This window comes from Sminthopsis crassicaudata, chromosome 2, assembly GCF_048593235.1.
Source record: "Sminthopsis crassicaudata isolate SCR6 chromosome 2, ASM4859323v1, whole genome shotgun sequence".
NCBI classification, from domain to species: Eukaryota; Metazoa; Chordata; class Mammalia; order Dasyuromorphia; family Dasyuridae; genus Sminthopsis; species Sminthopsis crassicaudata.
This window is the reverse complement of record NC_133618.1, coordinates 338,300,840-338,325,416: the sequence shown is the minus strand read 5'-3', so window position 1 is coordinate 338,325,416 and position 24,577 is coordinate 338,300,840. Positions and strand designations below refer to the sequence as shown.

At 34.6% G+C, this 24,577-nt stretch overlaps 1 protein-coding gene across 4 annotated transcripts in view; it reads right to left on the bottom strand.

Moving 5' to 3' along the window:
- Nucleotides 1–18,324, bottom strand: part of FRMD6 (FERM domain containing 6) — a 91,344-nt gene extending 73,020 nt beyond the window's left edge. For 2 of the 4 annotated variants that reach the window (XM_074290540.1, XM_074290538.1), the window contains exons 1-2: nt 18,194–18,314; nt 166–249 (exon numbers count right to left, since the gene is read on the bottom strand). The gene's annotated coding sequence lies outside the window, so the exon portion shown is untranslated. Of the gene's footprint in view, nt 1–165; nt 250–18,193 lie in introns of all 4 variants that reach the window. The other 2 variants (XM_074290537.1, XM_074290539.1) reach the window with 2 other exon arrangements.
- Between the last annotated feature and the right edge of the window lie 6,253 nt (nt 18,325–24,577).

Genomic DNA, 24,577 nt, shown 5'->3' with positions numbered 1-24,577 from the left:
CTACTGTGTTGAACACACACATGCACACACTTGTCTGTTAACACCACTTTTGTTGTTCAGTGTTTTTTCTTGAGAAAGATAATAAACTTTCCTTTTTACTATACTTATCTTGAGGCTTTGGAATTATTGATAAGGGTCTGCAAGTCCATACAGATGGGGGCCCACCTGGGAATTGAATTCCTTTCTTGGGAGGTTCCCCAGCCTGACCTCAAAAGGTGGCTTGTGATTGGCTCTGGTTTGAAGCTCTCCCTTGAAAGAGAAAAACCCAAAAAGAGACTTCAGTATAGTAAAATGAAAGCTCCTCCCCTTCTCTTTCTCTCTCTCTGATGCAAAGCAAAAGCAACACTGATCACCCAAATTTGTATTCACAGACCAAAGTAACTGAGATCTGGGTCACCAAGACTCCCTGAGTCTGAGCAGTTAGAGTCCATAAGGTGTCTGGTGAACCTCTCTAAGCAGTTAGTCTCCAAGATGACCCTTTTTATTTATAAAACATATGCATGGGTAATTTTTCAACAATGACCCTTGAAAAGCCTTCTGTTCCAAATTATCCCCTCCTTCCCCTATCCCCTCCCTTAGATGGTAGGTAGTCCAATACACGTTAAATGTTAAAATGTATGTTAAATCTAATATATGTATACATATTTATACAGTTACAAGATGACCCTTCTAAGCTGTTAGAGTCCATAAAGATGGGAAAGGTAAATTCAAAGTTGGCTGGAAAAGAATTGTTACCAGAAATGATGGTTGATATCCCTTTGGGGTCCAAACTTAGTGAATGGGATGAAGTGTCAAAATATAAAGGGAAGAAAATTGGAAAGATGTTCCCAGTACCAATTGGTCATGTCCAGCTTAAATCTGTATGTAAAAACTAAAAACAGATTTCGGAGTGTGTATAGATGTCTGTTTTGCACTCTATGTTCTATGTTAAAAGATGGCGAGCTTGTGAGAGATAAAAATTCAGCCTCTGTGTTGCCAGCTTGGAAAAATATTAGGCTGAATTTCTGGAATTCATTCAGAGTGGCTCAAAGTAAGATCTTAAAAGTTTCAAACTATACTGTGGCTCCCCAGCCTGATTTTGATATTATGAATCAAGACTCAGGGCCCTAAATTCCTCCATATTTCCATATTAGACTTGGTGTGTGCTAAAGAAAGTAGATTTCTTAGTTCTCTTTAAATAGAAGACTGTGTTGGGTTTGGGAAATGTAGGAGAATAGATTGGAATGTCAGATAACTTTGGAAACAGAAGCCTGCATGTTAGAAATAAGAACTATTCCATGGAAGCAAAGGGGATAGATCCCATGGAGACAGCTGTGATGTTGTGATTCATTTAAAACTGAAAATCTGATTGTAAAATGTATGAAACGGAAGTCACTTTGGATGGGTGAGTGTATTGGTCTTTGATTATGGTAAGGTAATTTGGGAGTTAATTCTGGGCTCCTTAGAGATTAAGTTAGTGAAAGGAAAGAGAATCTTTTTTCTTTTTCTCTCCCTCTGCCTCTGGCTGACTCCAGGAGTTCTGCAGAGAAGAGGAAGAGAAGGCGAATATATATTTAATACAGTGAAAATGTGTAAAAGCAAGTGGAATAGAAAAGGCAGAGTGATAAGGAAATGAGATACACAGTTTTAAATAGAAATGTAAAGGAGAAAATGTAAGCATGTAGGAATGAGAAGAGCATAGACTGAAAGGGTTTTAGAATTTGAAAACTTTTGGGAAAATGGAAAAGCACTGTGCTGTCACTTTAAAAAATCTTGCAAGCAAGGAGCCTGTAAGTTTATTATTAGTATTTGGCTTTTGGAACCATGTCAGGAAAAAAATCTCAAGGTAAAAACCCATATGAAGTAAAAATTGGAACTTAACTTTCCTTATCACCAAAAGAGAAGAGGTAAGTGTGAATTGGGAAAATAACTAAAAGGTAATTTTGCTTTAATGTATTGTAGATGTCAGGGAATCTTACAGACCACTCATTAATTTTAAAATAACTTTAAATTGGTATGTATGTTAAAATTAGAAACTTAATTAGTTGTGATAGATGCTGTTCTACCTGAACTGATAAACAATGGGTTCTTTCTGAGATTGTAGAACCCAGATTTGGTTTGTTATCTAGTACCCTGAATGTTATTAGAATATAAATTGAAACACTAACAAAGAGGTGGAAAATGTGTTAAATAATCTGTTATTATCAGCCTTGCAGACTCAATAAATGGAATTTAGGAGATTGGCTATTTCCACCTTTGCTTGTGAGTTAAGAGAAAATTATAGCAATGACCATTTGGCTGTTACTTATGAAAATTCTAACATTGTTCAGTATGTTAAAACCTACAATTGGTAATTACTGTGTGTGTAGAACAAGGAGAAGATTTAGTAATTACTGGAATGAAGAGATCCTCACTGTAAATTAGTCAGGAATTTCAGAAATTGTTAATAGATGAAAGTAAAGGAAAAGATTTCTGTGTATCTATTATAAAAGTTACTTTTGTATATGGGAAAAATTAAAGAAGATATATAAATCTGAGGTGGGGAATAATTTGTTAGGAAGAAATTGGATTATATAATTGTCTTGGAATTAAAGGTGTTGAACCATCAAGTGAAATTAAAATGCACCCTCATGTGGTAGAATATAAATGGCAGAAATAGGAGAGGTTTTAAAATTCTCCACTTAAAATCAATCTGAAAAATCCAGAGGATGTAGTGTGTATGTCAAACAATACCCTATATCATTGAAAGGAAAAATAAGATTGCAATCAGTAATAAAGGGGCTTTGTATGTCCCCTTTCAATACCCCTATTTTGCTCCTTAAGAAATCAGATGAAACTTAATGGATTGATATACAACTTTGGGGGCAATAAATAATTCAGTGACATGTTAGAGATCATCAGAAGAGAATAACCTTTGAGATAGTAGAGAATGGTTTAATTGGAATATTTAAATGTTTAAAGGAAGCAACTTTCTAGAGAGAGGAGTGGGGAATAGATGTTTCTACTTATCCCCTCTGTCTAAAATAGAGGCAGCTACAATATATTGTAAAGGGGAGGAGAAAAGGTTGGAAAATACTGGAGCAATGAAAATCTCCTGAAAGACATTGGCAGTTACCTGATGAGAGGAGAGTGTTAAATAAGGCCATATAATTAGGGAAATTTTAACTATTGTATTAAGGAAGCCATTGCTATGCTCAAGCAATGTATGATGCATTTTTTAAGAAAAGTTGGCTATCTATATAAGGATATGTACAATTGCAAAACAAATATCTGAAATGTATGTAACATGTCTAAAGATAAATAAGGAGGGGCGGAGCCAAGATGGCGGAGAAGCTACATGGAACTTTCTAAACTCTCTAATTCCCTTTCTACCAAGTATTTAATTCAGCCTCAAAAACAGCGCTTAACTGGTAAAACCCACAAAGATTGGAAATACAAAAACTTACCAGAAGAAGAGAATCTGGAATATCGCCAGAAAAGGTTTGACCTGAGGTGGTGGGAGCAGACCAGCTCAGAGCAGGGAGAGAAAAGGGAGCGGGGTGGCCTTTGTGGTGGGAAGGTTCACACAGAGCTCTCTGCTGTAGCCTGACTGCTTTGCTTTGGTGGCAGAGTAGTGGACCAGCAGAGAAGTTGGAGCTTGGGGTAGTGGGTACTCTGAGGGACGCCAAAGCCAGAGAGGCTCTGGCTGTGCCCACCCAGGACCGGAAGTGATCTAGCTCAGATCATAACACAGCTCTTCGGCATTTGGCAGTGAGGGGCTCGTGGTGGAGGGCAGTCACACACAGCAGGGCACACCCCTATAGTGAGGAGCTCCCAGGGGATAGTGGAATTTCCCCAGCCTGACTGCGCTCCCCCAGGCAGGGCACTTCTGTTACGGTGAGGAACAGGAGGATTGCAAATACAAAAACGGTCATTTGTGGGGGGGCAGTGATACCTTTGCTCCTTAACCACTAGCCTCAAGGCAATCACTAATCCTCACAGTGGGGCTCCTAACAGGGCACTTACACACCCCAGCCTGTGATACCCAGCCCTAGTCACTTCCAAATGGAGCTCTTCCCACAGCTCTCCCACAGCTCAGCCATTCCTTACAGCTCATTGAGAGGGCAAATACTGCCCATAAACTCATCCTCACTCTGCAGAGGAAGCTGGTAATCTCCTTGCCTGAGGGCAGACCCTGAAGGCTTTTAAAAAAAAAATGAAGAAAACAATTGAAAGCTTCTAAGTGAAAAAGAACTAGTTTCCAAACCTGAGGAGGCTAATAGCACACAGCCTCCAGACAATTGCCCAAATAACACTCTCCCCAGAAGAAACTATTAAAAATCTGAAGAGAGAATTAGAAGAAAAATGGGGAAAGGAAAGAGAAGCTATGCTAGAGAATAACAATGTCCTGAAATGTGAATTAGAAAAGGTAAACAACTTCCTGAAATGTGAATTGGAAAAGGTGAAGAATTCACAGGAAGTGCAGGGAAACAGAATTAAGGAGTTGGAAAAGGTAAAGAAATCACAGGAGAGTAGGATCTGTGAATTGGAAAAATATAAAGAATTCCCAAGAAAGTAGGATTTGTGAATTGGAAAAAGAAAATAACTCACTAAAAAACAAATTTAGTGAAATGGAAAAAAACTCCATGGAGCAAAACAACTCATTTAAAAACTCAATTGGACATATACAAAAAGAAGTTTAAAAAGCTAATGAAGAAAATAACTCATTAAAAACCAGAATTGAACAAATAGAAATGAATGATTCACTGAGACACCAAGAATCAGTCAAGCAAAGCCAAAAAAATGAAATTCTGCAGAAAAATGTCAGCTATCTACTTGCCAAAACAACACATGGAAAATAGATCTAGGAGAGACAATCTGAGGATTATTGGACTTCCCAAAAATTATCATGAAAAAAAGAGCCTAGATACTATTTTACAGGAAATCATCAAAGAGAACTGCCCAGAGATAACAGAACCAGAAGGTAAAATAGACATTGAAAGGATTCATCAAACACCTGAAAAAGACCCTAAAAAATAAAAAACTCCGCGGAACATTGTGGCCAAATTTCAAAACTATCAGACTAAGGAAAAAATATTACAAGCAGCCAGGAAAAAACAATTCAAATACCAAGGTGCCACAATAAGGGTCACTCAAGATCTGGCTGCCTCTACATTAAAGGATCGAAGGGCCTGGAATCTGATATTCCAAAAAGGCAAAAGAACTTGGAATACAGCCGAGAATAAACTACCCAGCTAAGTTGAGCATTTCCTTCCATGGAAGAAGATGGACATTTAATGAAACAGATGAATTCCATATGTTTCTAAGTAAAAAACCAGATCTAAAGAAAAAAATTTAATCTCCAATCATAAGACTCAAGAGAAGCAGAAAAAGGTAAAAGGGACTCTTGAGAACTGTATTTTTGTTGTGGATATACATTAAGACTACATGTATAATTTCATTTTAAAGATATAACAAAAAAAAAAAAGGGAAGTAGAAATGGAAAGAGGATAGTGTAAGAAAAAGGGGAAAGGGGAGATAAAAAGAGGGAAACCACATCCCACAAAGAGGCAAAGAAAACCTATCATATCTGAGGGAAGTTAGAGAGGGGGAGAAACATTGTGTGAACCTTACTCCCATCAGAATTGGCTCAAAGAGAAAATAATTAACATATTTGTTTTACAGAAAATTCTTTCTCACCTCATTAAAAAGAGGGAAAGGAAAAGGGAAAAGGAAAAGAGCAATAAGGAAAGGGAATAAGAAAGGGAAAGGGATTTAAAGGGATGAGGGAGGGATATTAAAGAGGGTGGGCTACGTGATGCAAATTTAATACTCGGGAAGAGGGTCGGTGGGGGTAAGGGAAAAAAACATAATCAGGGGATATTATGATGGCAGGAAATACAGAATTAGTCATTTTAATTGTAAATGTGAATGAGATGAACTCTCCTATTAAGCGAAGGCGGATAGCAGACTGGATCAAAAGTCGGAACCCTACAATATGTTGTTTACAGGAAACACATTTAAAGCAGGGAGATACTTACAGAGTAAAGGTAAAAGGCTGGAGCAGAATCTATCATGCTTCAAGTGAAGTCAAAAAAGCAGGGGTAGCCATCCTTATCTCAGATCAAGCAAAAGCAAATCAAAAGAGATAAGGAAGGAAACTATATCTTGCTAAAGAGTAGCATAGACAATGAAGCCATATCAATACTAAACATTTATGCACCAAGTGGTATAGCATCTAACTTCCTAAAGGAAGTTCCTTAAGAGAGTTGCAAGAAGAAATAGACAGCAAAACTAAAATAGTGCGGGATCTCAACCTTGCACTCTCAGAATTAGATAAATCAAACCACAAAACAAATAAGAAAGAAATTAATGAGGTAAATCAAATATTAGGAAAATTAGGTATGATAGATCTTTGGAGAAAACTGAATGGTGACAGAAAGGAGTATATTTTCTTCTCAGCAGTTCATGGAACCTATACAAAAACTGACTATATATTAGGACATAAAGATCTCAAAATTAAATGCAGGAAGGCAGAAATAGTAAAGGCTTTCTTTTCAGATCACAATGCAATAAAAACTACATTCACCAAAAAGTTAGGGGCAAATAGATCAAAAAGTAATTGGAAACTAAATAATCTCATCTTAAAGAATAATTGGGTGAAACAGCAAATTATAGGCACAATTAATAATTTCACTCAAGATAATAACAATGATGAGACATCATACCAAAATTTCTGGGATGCAGCTAAAGCAGTAATAAGGGGAAATTTTATATCTTTTGAGGCTTACTTAAAGAAAATAGAGAAAGAGAAGATCAATGAATTGGGCTTACAACTTAAAAAGCTAGAAAAAGACCAAATTAAAAACCCCCAATCAAATACTAAACTTGAAATTCTAAAATTAAAATGGGAAATTAATAATATTGAAAGTAAAAATACTATTGAACTAATAAATAAAACTAAGAGTTGATTTTATGAAAAAACCAATAAAATAGATAAAACTTTGGTAAATCTGATTAGAAAAAGGAGAGAGGAAAATCAAATTGTTAGTCTTAAAAATGAAAAAGGGGGAATTGTCCACCAATGAGGAGGAAATTAGAGAAATAATGAGTTACTTTGCCCAACTTCATGCCAATGAATTTGATAACCTAAGTGAAATGGAGGACTATCTCCAAAAGTATAGGCTTTCCAGATTAACAGAGGAGGAATTAAATTGCTTAAATAGTCCCATTTCAGAAAAAGAAATAGAGCAAGCTATTAATCAACTCCCTAAGAAAAAAATTTCCAGGACCAGAAAGATTCACAGGTGAATTCTACCAAACATTCAAAGAACAATTAGCTCCAATGTTATATAAACTATTTGAAAAAATAGAGAACGAAGGAGTCCTACCAAATTCCTTTAATGACACAGATATGGTACTGATACCCAAACCAGGTAGGTTGAAAATGGAGAAAGAAAACTGTAGACCCATCTCCCTAATGAATATTGATGCTAAAATCTTAAATAAGGTATTAGCAAAAAGACTCCAGAAAAATCATCCCCAGGATAATACATCATGATCAAGTAGGATTTATACCAGGAATGCAGGACTGGTTCAATATTAGGAAAACTATTAGTATAATTGGCCATATTAATAATAATCAAATTAACAAAAACCATATGATCATCTCAATAGATGCAGAAAAAGCATTTGATAAAATCCAACATCCATTCCTATTAAAAACACTTGAGAGTATAGGAATAAATGGAGTTTTCCTTAAGATAATCAGTAGCATCTATTTAAAACCATCAATAAGCATCATATGTAATGAAGAAAGATTGCAACAATTCCTATTAAGATCAGGGGTGAAACTATCATCATTACTATTCAATATTGTATTAGAAACGCTAGCTTTGGCAATAAGAGTGGAGAAAGAGATTAAAGGAATTAGAGTAGGTAATGAGGAAACCAAATTATCACTCGTTGCAGACGATATGATGGTATACAGAGAACCCCAAAGATACAACTAAAAAGATATTAGAAATAATCCACACCTTTAGCAAAGTTGCAGGATACAAAATAAATCCACATAAATCATCAGCATTCTTATATGTCACTAACAAAGTCCAACAGTTTAAGAGTTACAGAGAGAAATTCCATTTAAAGTAACTACTGATAGTATAAAATATTTAGAAATCTATCTGCCAAGGGAAAATCAGAAACTATATGAGCAAAACTACAAAACACTTTCCACACAAATTAAATCCGGTCTAACCAATTGGAAAAATATTAAATGCTCTTGGATAGGGCAAACAAAAATATTAATGACAATACTACCTAAACTAATGTGTTTATTTAGCGCTATGCCAATCAGACTCCCAAGAAACTATTTTAATGACCTAGAAAAAAAAAACATAACAAAGTTCACATGGAGAAATAAAAGGTCAAGAATTTCAAGGGAATTAATGAAAAAAAAAAATCAAATGAAGGTGGCCTAGCTGTACCAGATCTTAAATTATATTATAAAGCAGCAGTTACCAAAACCATTTGGTATTGGCTAAGAAATAGACTAGTTGATCATTGGAATAGGTTAGGTCCAAAGGACAAAATAATTAATAACTCTAACAACCTAGAGTTTGACAAACCCAAGGACCCCAGCCTTTGGGATAAGAACTCAATGTTTGACAAAAATTGCTGAGAAAATTGGAAATTAATATGGCAGAAACTAGGCATTGACCCACACTTAACACTGTATACCAAGGTCAGGTCAAAATGGGTTCATGACCTAGGAATAAAGAATAAGATTATAAATAAATTAGAGGAACATAGGATAGTTTACCTCTTAGACCTGTGGAAGAGGAATGAATTCATGACCAAAGAAGAACTAGAGATCATTATTGATCACAAAATAGAAAGCTTTGATTATATCAAAATGAAAAGTTTTTGTACAAACAAAATCAAAGCAGATAAGATTAGAAGGGAAACAATAAACTGGGAAAACATTTTTACAGTCAAAGGTTCAGATAAATGCCTCATTTCCAAAATATATAGAGAATTGATTCTAATATATAAGAAATCAAACCAATCTCCAATTGATAAATGGTCAAAGGATATGAACAGACAATTCTCGGATAAAGAAATTGAAACTATTTCTAGTCATATGAAAAGATGCTCCAAACCATTAATAATCAGAGAAATGCAAATTAAGACAACTCTGAGATACCAGTACACACCTGTCAGATTGGCTAGAAAGACAGGGAAAGGTAATGCAGAATGTTGGAGGGGATGTGGGAAAACAGGGACACTAATACATTGTTGGTGGAACTGCGAATACATCCAGCCATTCTGGAGAGCAATTTGGAACTATGCTCAAAAAGTTATCAAACTGTGTATACCCTTTGATCCAGCAGCGTTGCTACTGGGTTACAGTAGAGATCTTAAAGAAGGAAAAGGGACCTGTATGTGCAAGAATGTTTGTGGCAGCCCTCTTTGTGGTGGTCAGAAATTGGAAACTACGTGGATGCCCATCAATTGGAGATTGGCTGAATAAATTGTGGCATATGAATATTATGGAATATTATTGTTCTGTAGGAAATGACCAACAGGATGATTTCAGAAAGGCCTGGAGAGACTTACATGAACTGATGCTGAGTGAAATGAGCAGGACCAGGAGATCATTATATACTTCAACAACAATACTGTATGATGATCAATTCTTCAATTCTGATGGACGTTGCCCTCTCCAACAATGAGATGAACAAAATCAGTTCCAATAGAGCAGTAATGAACTGAACCAGCTACACTCAGCGAAAGAACTCTGGGAGATGACTATGAACCACTACATAGAATTTCCAATCCCTCTGATTTTGTCCACCTGCATTTTGGACTTCCTTCACAGGCTAAATGTACACTATTTCAAAGTCTGATTCTTTTTGTACAGCAAAATAACTGTTTGGTCATGTATACATATATTGTATTTATACTCTAACATATTTAACATGTATTGGTCGACTTGCCATCTGGGGGAGGGGGAAGGAGGGGAAAAACTGGAACAAATGGCTTGGCAATTGTCAATGTTGTGAAATTATCCATGCAAATATCTGGTAAATAAAAACTATTTAAAAAAAAAAGTTAAAAAAAAAGAAAGAAAAATAAGAAGGTATTGAAGGAGACATCCCTTCAGAAGGAGGAAGCCTGGCTCCAAAATATTTAAGTTGGATTTTATAAAATGACACTAGTAGGAAAACTCAAGTATTTATTGATTATAGTGGACCATCTGAGAGGATGGGTGGACACTTTCTCCTGGGCTGTGCTACTTCAAGAGGGGTTAGTAGAATAATATTGGAACAAATTATAACTAGGTATGATTGCTAAGACCTATTGAATTCTGATAATGACATATACTTTAATTCTAATGTTTTATAAGAAATTGAGTGCATTTGCCCTCATCAGGGAAAGTGAAAAGAATGAATCATATTCTTAAGAAAGAAATTATTAAACTGATGTTAGATATTACATTGCTTTGGAATAAATGTTTGGCTATTGCTTTGTTAAAGAATTAGAACTTCCCCAAAAGAAATCTGGTGCTTTCCTCATATTGTTTGGTTGGTTTGTTAGACATATTAGACATAAAACATCCAGGAGAGACATAAGGTAAAAATTAAAGATCAATTGCAGAAGACTCATCTCAATAAGATCAAATTGTTTACTTCTTATATGTGAAAATACTGGCAGTACTTTTATGATTGCTATTTTTCTTTGGGCAGTTTGAAAGAAAGGTTTGGGTTGAACTAAGTATAGGGTGATTCTTAAAAAAAAAATCAATTGGAGGGAGAGATAAAAAGGAGTACTTGTACAAAAAAGGCATAAAAGGAAAAATTGATACAAAAGAAAATAGGTAGGGGAGAGCAGGCACTCTCATCAAAAATAGGTTATAGAGGGAAAAATATACATATACACATACATTACTATGTATTTGTGTATCTGTACAAAAATTCTGTAAATTCAGAAAGAAATAAGAGGGGCATGGGCAAGGACATAGGATGAGGGGAGATGATAAGGCAAGGAAATTTTAGTGGGATGGATAAAATAAGCAACAGAAGGATAAAATAGTAGGGAGAAGTAAAGAAGAGACGTGAAGTGAGATAAGGTAAATAAGGTGAGAAGGATAGTGAGGAAAAATAGGATGAAAGAAAATATCATATGTAATATATAATATATGAAGGCAATGGAATATTATTGTTCCATAAGAAATGATGAACAGGCTGATTTTTCTCCTTCCCTTTTCTCAGCCTGTTCATCATTTCTTATGGAACACTCATCCCGAGTGAAGCAAGGAGAATCCGAAAAAGATTATGTGATTATCAATTGTAATGGACTTGGCTCTTTTCAACAATGAGGTAATTTAAGGCAATAGACTTGTGATGGAGAGAATCATCAGCATCCAGAGAGAACTACAAAGACTGAATGTGGATGAAAGCAAAGCCTAGTATTTTCACCATTTTTTGTTGCTGATTGTTTGGTTTGTTTTTTTTTCCCTCTTTGAATCTGATTTTTCTGGTGCAGCATGAGGAATGCGGAAATGTTTAAAGGAACTAAATTGCTATGTGGGGGGGGGGGGTGGAAATAAGAGGGAAGGAGAAAATTTTGAAACACAAGTTTTTGCAAAGGTGAATATTGAAAACTATCTGCATGTATTTGGGAAAATAAAAAACTATTTTTAAAAATAAAATGAAATACTAGACAGTATGAAATACCTGAGCATATACCTGCCATAACAGACTTTATGAATAAAAACATAAACTATTTTTATACAAATGGAAGCAATATTATTTATGGGTAAGGAAAGCAAATATTTTTAAATGACAATTTTAGCTAATATATTTATTCACTGTTATCCCAATTATATTACTAAAAACCATCTTTATATAAAAGTCCAGCAGCTAGAGATAGAAATAAATATTCCATTCAAAATTACTGTAGGCAATAGAAAATGTTTGGGAGACTACCTGTCAAGAAAAATCCAGGAACCATATGAACACAATTACAAAATACTTTATAAAGTAGTAATCATCAAAAAAGAATGGTGGATCAGTGGAATAGACTTGGTACAAATGACACAGTAGTCAATGACCATAGTAACCTATTATTTGATATATGCCTAGACCCCAGTTTTTGCTGGGAAAACTGGACAACAACAGAACATATACTAGGCATATACCAATACCTCACACTATATACCAAGATAAAATCAAAACAGATGCATGGCTTAGATATAAAAAGATATAGATATAGATATAAAACCAATACAACCAAAATTAAAATGAAAGCAAAAATCTGACAAACTTGACAGCAAGTGTCTCTGAAAAATGCTTCATTTCTCAAATACATAGAGAACTGAGTCAAATTCATAAGAATATAAATCATTCTCCAAATGATAGAGGATATGAACTGGCAGTTTTCGAATAAAGAAATCAAAGCTATCTACAGGTAGATGAACAAATGTTCTACCTCATTTTTGATTAGAGAAATACAAATTTAAAACAAGTGAGATACCACCTCATACCCATCAGATTGACCAAAAGAAAACTGAAAAATGTTGGAGAGGATTGAAAAAATTAGAACTACTGGTGGAGTTGTGAACTGATCCAACCATTCTGGAGAGCAATTTAGAACTATGCCTAAAGGATTATAAAACTTTATATCCTTTGATTGAGCAATACCACTATTAGGTCTATATCTCCCCAAAAAAATCATAAAAAAGAGAAAAGTGTTTATTTACATGTGCAAAAACAATCATAGCAACCCTTTTCATAGTGGCAAAGAATCAGAAACTAAAGGAATGCCTATTAACTGGAGAATGGTTGAACAAGCTTGTGCTTTATGAATGTAACGGAATACTATTGTGCAATAGGAAATGATGAGTAAATAGATTTCAGAAAATCTGTAAATAGTTGTATGAACTGATACAAAGTAAAATGATAAAACCACAAAAACACTGCACAAAGCATCAACAATAATTATGTGAAGACCAACTATCACTGAATGACTCAGCCCTTCCCCACCATACAATGATCCAATACAAGCACAAAAGACTGAGGAAAGAAAATGCTATCCATAATACAGATACAGAACTGATGAACTTTGAGTGCAACTCAAAGAATAATTTTTTTCACTTTATTCTTTCTTGTGTTTTTTCTTCCTTTTGATCTCTTTCTTCTTTCATAACTGTAACTAATATGGAAATATGTTACATGATAGCACATTATAAACTATATCAAACTACCTACCATCTTGGAAAGAGGGGAGTGGAAGAAGGGAGAAAATAAGGGAACTCAAAATCTTATAAAAATAAAATACTGAAAATTTTTTTGACATGTAACTGGAGGGGATTTAAATAAACTAACAAAAATAGTTTTGAATAATTATTTTACTGAGTTATAAAAAATAATAAAGTTTATTTGGAAAAGCCAAAGATCAGAAACTTCAAAGAAACAAGAATAAGTGGTATAAAGTAAGGAAATTCATCAGTATCAGACCTTAAACTATATTACAAGGGAGAAAGTATTGTTAAAATATAGAAAAAATAATTTTGATTATTTTAAAATAAATTTTTCTAGTATAACTAAAACTCATATAGCCAAGAAGAGAAAAAAATACAGAAAATTGGGGGGGGGCACAGAGAGAAAATTATAGACAATCTCTCAGACAGAATGTGATTGGATTGAAATATTCCTATATGTAGGAAATGATGAGTTGATTAATTTAAAAAAACATGGAAAGACTTGGACCTATAAAAGACAATGTTTTTCACCTTCAAAGAAACAGATGATAGGTGAAAATAAGCATAGAGTGTGTAGTATAGAAGTATGTGTGTGTGTGTGTGTGTGTGTGTGTGTGTGTGTGTGTGTGTATTATGGATATTTAAGTATAAGAGTATGTATGTGTATATATGTATGTATATGTGTGTGTATTTAACTGTTGCCTTCATGGAAGGAGGAGAGAAGTAGGAAAGAAAAGTAGAGTACTAGCAGAGAACCAAAAAAAAAAAAAAAAAAAAAATCAAGGAAACTTTAAGCTGGGCAGTTTGAAAATAATATGTAGTATTAATTATATAGGTTTTCTTAAAATGTAAATTTATTGTTTTATATTGAATTCTCTCCTATGGTCTGCTGTGTATATGTAAAATTTTTTTTCTCATTTTATATTTAAGTTTAAAATTTTTAAAGTATTAAAAAATTTTAATTTTTTTAAAGATTTACAAAGTATTTTACTTATATTTTCATTTGATAGAATATAACAGGGACAAAGAAAAGAACAAATAAATAAAATAATCTAGAAAAATAAGGAGAAGAAGACCAGGGAAGATTTCATAGAGGAGGTGGTACCTGTATCCTGAAATAAAGGAATTTAAAGAGACAGAAACAAGATGTGTACACTTTCAGAAGGTGGTACAATAAATTCTAATTTTGCTAGAATAATGCAGAATGAGGTTGGAAAGATCAGCAGGATTCAGGTTGTGAAGGGCTTTAAAAGACAGTTTAAGTATTTTATATTTCTCTTAATGACATAGTTTAACCACAGAAGCCAATACTATTTTTCTCATTTGGGCTTTAAACAAAATATATTATAAATTAAAAAAAAAATTAAAACTTTAAAAGTTCCTATACTTTAGCATCTCACTTTTTCATATGCTAAATTCAAAGACATGTGGACAAAATGGAATTTTGTCCACATGTCTTAAATACGCAACACCTCATTTATGTTTGGGGTTAGGGAGGTACAGATCAAAAATTTATGTTAAATTGAAGGGTTTTTTTAAATAGGAACAAAAGATTTAACTCATTTATTTGTGATAGCAAAGCTCTACTATAATTTTATACTTACTAAGATCATTTTCAAATCTGACTTTTAAAAAGCAAAACCAAAAAATTGATACAAAAATAAATAAATATCGGGTTGTATTGCCTCTAATCGCTACAAGTTTACTTTTTCTGTCTCAGTAGATATAATTCTACATAACATTAACACTTAATGGACTTATTCCAAGTAACTGCCTTAAAAAAATCCATTTCAAAGAAAAAAGAACACATTTTCTTAATGATCTTAAACAACATCATAAATATATATATATACTTTACAGAACTATAACATGAAACTTCACTCCCAATTTGAAGTTTTTAAGAAATTATTATGTCTCTCTATTATATCCCATCTGGGGACCAAGTATCATTCACAAAGAGAAATATCGTTGAGATCATTCAAATCTCAGGGTCATATACATTTTACCACCTGGTATGAGTTAATCTCCTGTTGGTATTAGATTTCATGCAGTAAAATAATTGCTTGCAGATTTTATACAAAAATTCCTTTTGATACAAAAATGTCACCTTCTAAGTCCAAAATTACTTTGCCCCCAAAAAGATAATATTCCTTTACCCTAAAATCTGGCAATACTGTCAAAAAAAAAATGGATTAATCTGAAATCTTTCATTTCTAGCATCATTCATATCTAGGACAAATTCTTAAATCCAAAAAATTTAGGACCATTGTAAAGGAAAACTAAAAACCATGTTCCACAAACTAGAAAAACTAAAATATAACTGACTTAAAATATTTTACAAGAAAATCCATTACTTCATTTTAAAAGAATTTTTTCAATTTTAAAGAATTTAATTCAATTTTAAAGAATTCTAAGACAAATCTACAGCCAGAAAATCCAACCCACGGATTGAAAATCTGAATTATACCAACATTAAACTTTGAAAAAAATCATGTTTTCATTTCTATTATTTTATGCATTTTCCATTCTCTTTCAAAAGCTCCTCTGTCCTGAGCAATCCTGCACTATCTCAGCTGTACAAATTCAGCATATCCAAAAAAAAAAAAAAAGAGGAGAAACAAATATTTCCTGCACCCAGAAACTTTTTTTTTTGAACATTCCAGTGGTCAATCAGTTGAAGATCTTAATCATCCCCTTCCTTAATCCCACCAAAAAAAAGTCCAGTTCATATCACAAACATTCTGCTCCGCAAGAGGCAGTTGAGGGGTGTAGGGCTTCCCCCCCACAGTGGACAGAACTGCTACCACACAGGGTTACAGCACATAGTGGGAGCTATATAAAAGCCTACTCTCTTTGGATAAGATTAATCAATTTTCCAAAGGTTTGTATTTATGTGAAATATGAATTTAACATCTGTAAATATACTGAAGTCATCCAAATATCATATTTATTACATATTTATAATATTCTGCTCTAGACTTTGTTCTCCAAACCACAGAAGCTTAAAATTCTAGTAAATTTTATATATGGAAACAGGCCACAGTCAAATCATCAGTTCTTTTTTTCTGTTCTTTTCCATCTCTCCTCTTTTACAGAGGCTTTAGAATAGTATGTTTACAAGGACTTAATGGCTGTTTAAATTATGTTCTTTAAAATTATCAAAAGTCCTATTTTGAAAAACTCCACAGTGGACCACTGAAGGTAAATGTGTGCTCCTATTTTAAAACAAACATAACAGACATATATCTCAAAATAACCATGTTTTTTGGGGGGGAGGCAAATGTTTCCCCCTAGAAGTTTTGAGGCAGTAAAATATCAACTCGCTGAAATCACTGAAAGGAAATGACTAACATTCTTGGAAAATGAAGCCACTGGCAGCTTTCTCCAACAAAATCTTTAAAACTGTACCCTGTGGCAAAAGAATTTTCTGTTCATAAATAAATAAATTTAGATAGACCCTTCAAAGCCAATAAATAAAATTTATTTGTAATATGTAAAAATATGTAATGCAGGGGAAAACCCCAGAAGATACGACATTAGTAAGTGTCATTCCAAAATCAGATTCAAAACCATCAGAGGACAGAACATAAAATATGACAAATTTTCGGTGGTTTATTATGGTTTCTTTTAGCACTCTAAAGCAGGGAAATTTGATGGCTCTTTTGGACTCCAAAAAAAAAAGGACTTTGTCATATGTTATTAATCCAAACACTTGGGGGGAGGAGGACAAAAACAAAGAGAGGAAGTTCAGAGACTAGAGTCTATGGAGACCATATCACAAATGAGTAACTTGGAAAAACTGTTGTTCTTCATTCCAGAAACAAAATATGGTTTTGGGGGCAGTTGTGTGTGTGTGTGTGTGTGTGTGTGTGTGTGTGTGTGTGTGTGTGTGTATTTTAATGACTCCAAAGTTCCAAAATAAAAATAACATTTTCCATTCCAGATACTCAACTCTTATCATCTAAGCAAAAAACATAACTTAAATGGACTATTTTAGCTTGCAATACAATTATTCACAGGGGAAAAAACTGTTTTCTTCCTGAGCTCTAATTCCTTACATCTCGATTTCAGAGAGCACCCATCTGTAAGGAACTACAGGGTCCTCAAGCTCCACACGTGCTGTCCTGCTGACTCGGCTGATCCTGGGTCTCTCCAGCATCAGCTTCTTAGGGTACGAGTTACTCCGAGGAAGTCCCAGCACCCACTTCTAGGTCCCCCAAAATGGGCAGAACAGCTTCAGGAAGAGCAAAAGCTGGCTGTTCAGATTCATTGCAAAAACTTTATAAAGACGAGATCTGACAGAAGGCCACTAATCATTCCCTCAAGTCTCTCACCCTGGGAATACGAAGGCAGGTGACAGCTTTGGGTTCCTCCCGCACCACCCTCTTCTCCCCTATCTTCCAGTTCTAGGATAGTAATCGATATAAACTATGCTGTCAGAGCAGCAAGCAATACATGGTTAATTGTTTTGTGAGCCTCGAGAAACTGAGGAGTGCTGAAAGAAGGGAAGGAGGAGGGAAGGAAAAGCGGGGGCGAGAACGGAGAAACGGAGAGTTGAAAGGCAGCCTCATTTCTTTAAGGTAACAAGTCACCAGCACTGCCAGCTTCAAGCAATCTCACTCCACTCCTAGGACTCCACAAGCCACAAGGTTAATGCATCCTCCAGTCCGAGGGATTTGTTGGGTGAATTTGTAAACATATACAACGACACTAAAAACCAAGGAAGGAAAAACGGGTGACCGGCCAGGATGCAGGAGAAAAAGAAACAAGATATTTCTTCCTGAGGCCCGCCAGCTTTTTCCACTTTGTAGCACCCCATCCCCCCTTTCCCAACCCTCAAAGCCCTGCTCTACCGCGTCTGCCAGGGAAGCCAAAACAGAAACTGTGTGGGGCCCATTAAGGCTCGCAATGAAAGACCATCGGACTCTTCCCCACCCTCTCTTATGGGGTACAGCCTTCCATTTCTCGTACCTTTAATAAATTTGAAGTTAGGAGACATCAGAAATTCCTTTCGCTTCTCTCTCCCTAGGGCTTTCTCTACCTCCTTCCAGTCTCAGTCTCCTCTCCCTTTAGCTTTGGTTGCAATCGCCCCGCTTCCGTCCCGCCCCTAGTCCCTCCTCTTCCACATCTCCTCCCTCATTCCGTCACTAGGTGGCCGCCGAGCTACATCTGAACTCCTACAGGGAGCAGCACATGGACCTCCCAGCCAGACCCGCCCCAGGGACGATTCCAAATTCCTCCTAAGGAGGAAAACTTGAAATACAGAAGAATGGAGGAATGAGACAAGCCTCTAAGCTTTAGCAAACGATGAAACATAAATTTTTCATGAAGCCTTGAGTTTTAGACTTTTCAAAAATATGCAAAATTGGCAAATATCTCTTCGTTTAACAGAAAAATCCTTGGTATTGCCCCTCTTCTAGATATATAACCTCCCCAGACTCTGCGCTCTAAATATGAATTGGACTCGTGAGGTTTATTTGTCTGTTGAGTACTTAACAATTTCTCACTTTTGGTGAAATTAGGGGTACAAACTCAAGAAGTGGAAAAGGGGACTCTGTGCTTTCTTTTTCCAACCAGTTATTCTTTGTCTACTATTACAATAACTCAAAAACTTTTTTTTTTTTTTTCTCACAAAGCAGACTTCTGGTTTGGGATGAGGATGGGGGTGGATGGATATTTAGAATCACTCCATCTATTCCTTCCCCTAGAATTTGATCATTCAACATGACTCCAACCACTTACTGTGGTTCCTAGCTCTTGTACCTTTCTTTTTATTCTGAATTTGACCTTGAAGTCCTAGCACAATGGAAGTTGAAAGTACTCAAATTGAGTCCTTCACAGAAGGCACCAATGGCTGTGATTATAAGACTCAAGACAAGGATTTAAAGATTAAAAAATACTGTCAAGTAGAAACCAACTTTTAAAAAATAGAAACTTAGAAAACAAGTGGATGAGGTAGGGAGAGTATATATGAGGGATTCTTGGAAGGGGTAGGTTAAATAATAGGAGGACAAGGTAGCAGATAGAAACAAAGCAGAGGAGTAATGTGAAATAGGGATAGGATTAGGACAGCTAGGGAAAATAGGAGAAAAATAAACAATAAGAAATTATATCTTAGAATGTGAATTGGATAAATTCGCCCATAAAATGGAAACAGTAAATTTTGTTTTATTTTTATTTTTTTATTATAAATTTTTATTGACAGTACATATGCACAGGTAACTTTTTACATTATCCCATACATTCACATCTGTTCCGACTTTTCCCTTCCCTCCCTCCACACCCTTCCCTAAATGGCAGGCAGTCAGACATGTTAAATGTGTTATAGTATATTCTAAATACAATATGTGTGTGCAGAACCGAACAGTTCTCTTGTTGCACAGGGAGAATTGGATTCAGAAGGTAAAAATAACCGGGAGAAGAAAAATAAAAATGCAAACAGTTCATACTCATTTCCCAGGGTTGCTTCTCTGGATATAGCTAATTCTGTTCATCATTGATCAATTAGAATTAGATCTTCAATTTGTTGAAAATATCCACTTCCATCAGAATATATCCTCATACAGTATTATTGTTGAAGTGTATAATGATCTTTTGGTTCTGCTCATTTCACTCAGCATCACTTCATGTAAGTCTCTACAAGTCTCTCTGTATTCATCCTGCTGGTCATTTCTTACAGAACAATAATATTCCATAACATTCATATACCACATTTACCTAATCATTCTCCAATTGATGGGTATTTATTCATTTTCCAGTTTCTAGCCACTACAAAAAGAGCTGCCACAAACATTTTGGCATATACAGGTCCCTTTCCCTTCTTTAGTATTTCTTTGGGATATAAGCCCAGTAGTAGCACTGCTGGATTAAAGGGTATGCTCAGTTTGATCACTTTTTGGGCACAATTCCAGATTACTCTCCACAATGGTTGGATTCATTCAAAACTCCACCAACAATGCATCAGTGTCCCAGTTTTCCCTCATCCCCTCCAACATTCAGCATTATTTTTTGCCTGTCATCTTAGCCACTCTAACAGGTGTGTAGCAGTATCTTAGAGCTGTCTTAATTTGCATTTCTCTGATCAATAGTGATTTGGAACACTCTTTCATATGAGTGGAAATAGTTTCAATTTCATCATCTGAAAATTGTTTATTCATTGACCATTTATCAATTGGAGAATGGCTTGATTTCTTATAAATTAGAGTCAATTCTCTATATAATTTGGAAATCAGGCCTTTATCAGAACCTTTACTGTAAAAATGTTTTCCCAGTTTGTTGCTTCCCTTCTAATCTTGTTTGCATTAGCTTTGTTTATTCAAAGGCTTTTTAAGTTGATGTAATCAAAATTTTTTATTTGTGATCAATAATGATCTCTAGTTCTTTTTTGGTAACAAATTCCTTCCTCTTCCACAAGTCTGAGAGGTAAACTATCCTATGTTTCTCTAATTTATTTATGATCTCGTTCTTTATGCCTAAATCATGGACCTATTTTGATCTGATTTTGGTACATGGTGTTAAGTGTGGGTCCAATGCCTAATTTCTGCCATAATAATTTCTAGTTTTCCCAGCAGTTTTTGTCAAATAGCAAATTCTTATCCCAAACGTTGGAATCTTTGGGTTTGTCAAACACTAGATTGCTATAGTTATTGACTATTTTATCTTGTGAACCTAACTTATTCCAATGATCAACTAATCTATTCCTTAGCTAATACCAAATGGTTTTGGTGACTGCTGCTTTATAATATAGTTTTAGATCAGGTACAGCTAGGCCAACTTCATTTGATTTTTTTTTTCATTAATTCCCTTGAAATTCTCCACTTTTGTTCTTCCATATGAATTTTGTTGTCATTTTTTCTAGGTCATTAAAATAGTTTCTTGAGAGTCTGATTGGTATAGTACAAAATAAATAGATCAGTTTAGGGAGTATTGTCATCTTTATCATATTCACTTGGCCTATCCAAGAGCACTTAATATTTTTCCAATTATTTAAATCTGACTTTATTTATGTGGAAAGGGTTTTGTAATTTTGCTCATATAGTTCGTGGCTTTCCCAAATATTTTATGCTACTGACAGTTATTTTGAATGGAATTTCTCTTTGTATTTCTTGCTGTTGGATTTTGTTGATATGTATAAAAATGCTGAGAATTTATGTGGATTTATTTTGTATCCTGCAACTTTGCTAAAGTTGTGGATTATTTCTAATAGCTTTTTAGTAGAATCTCTGGGGTTCTCTAAGTATACCATCATATCATCTGCAAAGAGTGTTAATTTTGTTTCCTCATTACCTGCTCTAATTCCTTTAATCTCTTTCTCAATTCTTATTGCCGAGGCTAGAGTTTCTAATACAATGTTGAATAATAATGGTGATAGTGGGCAACCTTGTTTCACTCCTGATCTTACTGGGAAAGGTTCCAGTTTATCCTCATTACATATGATGCTTACTGACGGTTTTAAATATATGCTCCTGATTATTTTAAGGAATAGTCCATTTATTCCTGTACTCTCAAGTGTTTTCAATAGAAATGGATATTGGATTTTATCAAATGCTTTTTCTGCATCTATTGAGATGATCATATGTTTTTTTCTTAATTTGGTTATTGATATAGTCGATTATGCTAATGCTTTTCCTAATATTGAACCAGCCCTGTCCTGGTATAAATCCTACTTGGTCATAGTGTATTATCCTGGGGATAATTTTCTGGAGTCTTTTTCATAATATCTTATTTAAGATTTTAGCATCAATATTCATTAGGGAGATTGGTCTCTAGTTTTCTTTCTCCGTTTTCAACCTACCTGGTTTGGGTATCAGTACCATATCTGTGTCATGAAAGGAATTTGGTAGGACTCCTTCGTTCTCTATTTTTTCAAATAGTTTATATAACATTGGAGCTAATTGTTCTTTGAATGTTTGGTAGAATTCACATGTAAATCCATCTGGTCTTGAGGATTTTTTTAGGGAGTTGGTTAATAGCTTGTTCTATTTCTTTTTCTAAGATGGGACTGTTTAACCAATTTACTTCTTCCTCTGTTAATCTGGGCAAGCTATATTTTTGAAGGTATTCTTCCATTTTATTTATCAAATTTATTGGCATAAAGCTGGGCAAAGTAATTCCTAATTATTGCTCTAATTTCCTCTTCATTCGTGGCGAGTTCTCCCTTTTCATTTTTAAGACTTACAATTTGATTTTCTTCTTTCTTTTTTTTAATCAGATTTACTAAGGGTTTATGTATTTTGTTGGTTTTTTCATAGAACCAACTCTTAGTTTTATTAATTAATTCAATAGTTTTTTCTTTCAATTTTATTAATCTTTCCTTTTGTTTTTAGAATTTTAAGTTTAGTGTTTGACTGAAGGTTTTTAATTTGTTCCTTTTCTAGCATTTTTAGTTGCAACTCCAATTCACTGACCTTCTCTTTCTCTATTTTATGCAAGTAGGCCTCTATGGATATAAAATTTCCCCTTATGACCGCTTTGACTGCATCCCACACATTTTGGTATGATGTCTCATTATTGTCATTTTCTTGGGTGAAGTTATTATGTCTATAATTTGCTGTTTCACCCAATCGTTCTTTAATATGAGATTATTTAGTTTCCAATTATTTTTTGGTCTATTTTCCCCTGGCTTTTTATTAAATATAATTTTCATTGCCTTGTGGTCTGAAAAGGATGCAATTACTATTTCTGTCTTACTGCATTTGAGTTTGAGGTTTTTATGTCCTAATATATGGTTAATTTTTGATAAATTCCATGAACTGCTGAGAAGAAAGTGTACTTCTTTCTGTCTCCATTTAGTTTTCTCCAAAGATCTATCATATCTAACTTTTCTAGCATTCTATTTACCTCTTTGACTTTTTTCTTATTTATTTTGTGGTTTGATTTATCTAATTCTGAGAGTGCAAGGTTGAGCTCTCCCACTATTATAGTTTTGCTGTTTATTTCTTCTTGCAGCTCTCTTAATTTCTCTTTTAAGAATTTAGATGCTACACCACTTGGTGCATATATGTTTAATATTGATATTGCTTCATTATCTATGTTATCCTTTAGCAAGATATAGTGCCCTTCCTTATCTCTTTTAATTAGATCAATTTTTGCTTTTGCTTGATCTGAGATCTGGATGGCTATCCCTGATTTTTTGGCTTCATCTGAAGCATAGTAGGTTCTGCTCCAACCTTTTAGTTTTACTCTGTATGTATCACCCTGCTTCAGGTGTGTATCCTGTAAACAACATATTGTAGGATTCTTGCTTTTACTCCAGTCTGCTAACTGCTTGCTCTTTATGGGGGAGTTTACCCCATTCACATTTATGGTTGAAATTACTAAATCTGTAATCCTTGCCATCTTGTTACCCCCTGCTTCTGCTTTTCTCCTTTCCTTCTCCCTTACCCTCTTCCCCAGTATTAAACTTGTGAGCAACACTTGCTTCTCATAGCCCTCCCTTTTTAGTATCCCTCCCCCCAAATTAGAGTTCCTCCCCTTATCTTACCCCTTTTCCTCAGAATTTCTGTATTCCCTTCTGCTTAACTTACTCCTACCCTTTTCAGTTTCCCCCTCCCACTTTTCAATGAGGTGGGAGAAGTTTCACCGTAAATCAAATATGTCTAATATTTTTCTCTTTAAGACAATTCTGATGTGAGTAAGATACACACTATGTTCATCCCCCTCCCTTCTTTCTCTCAAATATAAGTAGGTTTCCTTTGCCTCTTCATGAGATGTAGTACCCTCACTTTACCCTTTTCCTGGGACTATTTCCTTTCCATCTCTAGTTTCTAGAACAAATTATACATGTATTCTTTATATATCTTTATAAAAAGCAGAAATATAGTTCCCAATATTTCTGTTTACCTTTTTTAGAAATCTCTTGAGTTCTATATTTGGAGATCAAACTTTTTGTTTAGATCTCATTTTTTCATCAAAAATAGATGAAATTTGGTTATTTTGTTGAATGTCCATCTTCTTCCCTGGAAGAAAATGCACATTTTTGCTGGGTAAGTTATTTTTGGCTGCATACCAAGTTCTTCAAGTTTTTCAGAATGTCAAATTCCAGGCCCTTCGATCCTTTAATATGCATGTTGCTAGATCCTGGGCAATCCTTATTGTGGCTCCTTTATATTTGAATTGATTTTTTCTAGCAGCTTGTAATATTTTTTCTTTGGTTTGATGGTTCTGGAATTTGGCCACTATATTTTTAGAGTTTTGATTTTAGGTCCCTTTCAGTAGGTGATTGATGAATTCTATCAATGTCTATTTTACCCTCTGTTTCTATAACTTTTGGGCAGTTCTCTTTGATAATTTCCTGGAAAATAGTGTCCAGGCTCTTTTTTTTCATCATATTTTTCAGGGAGACCAATAATTCTC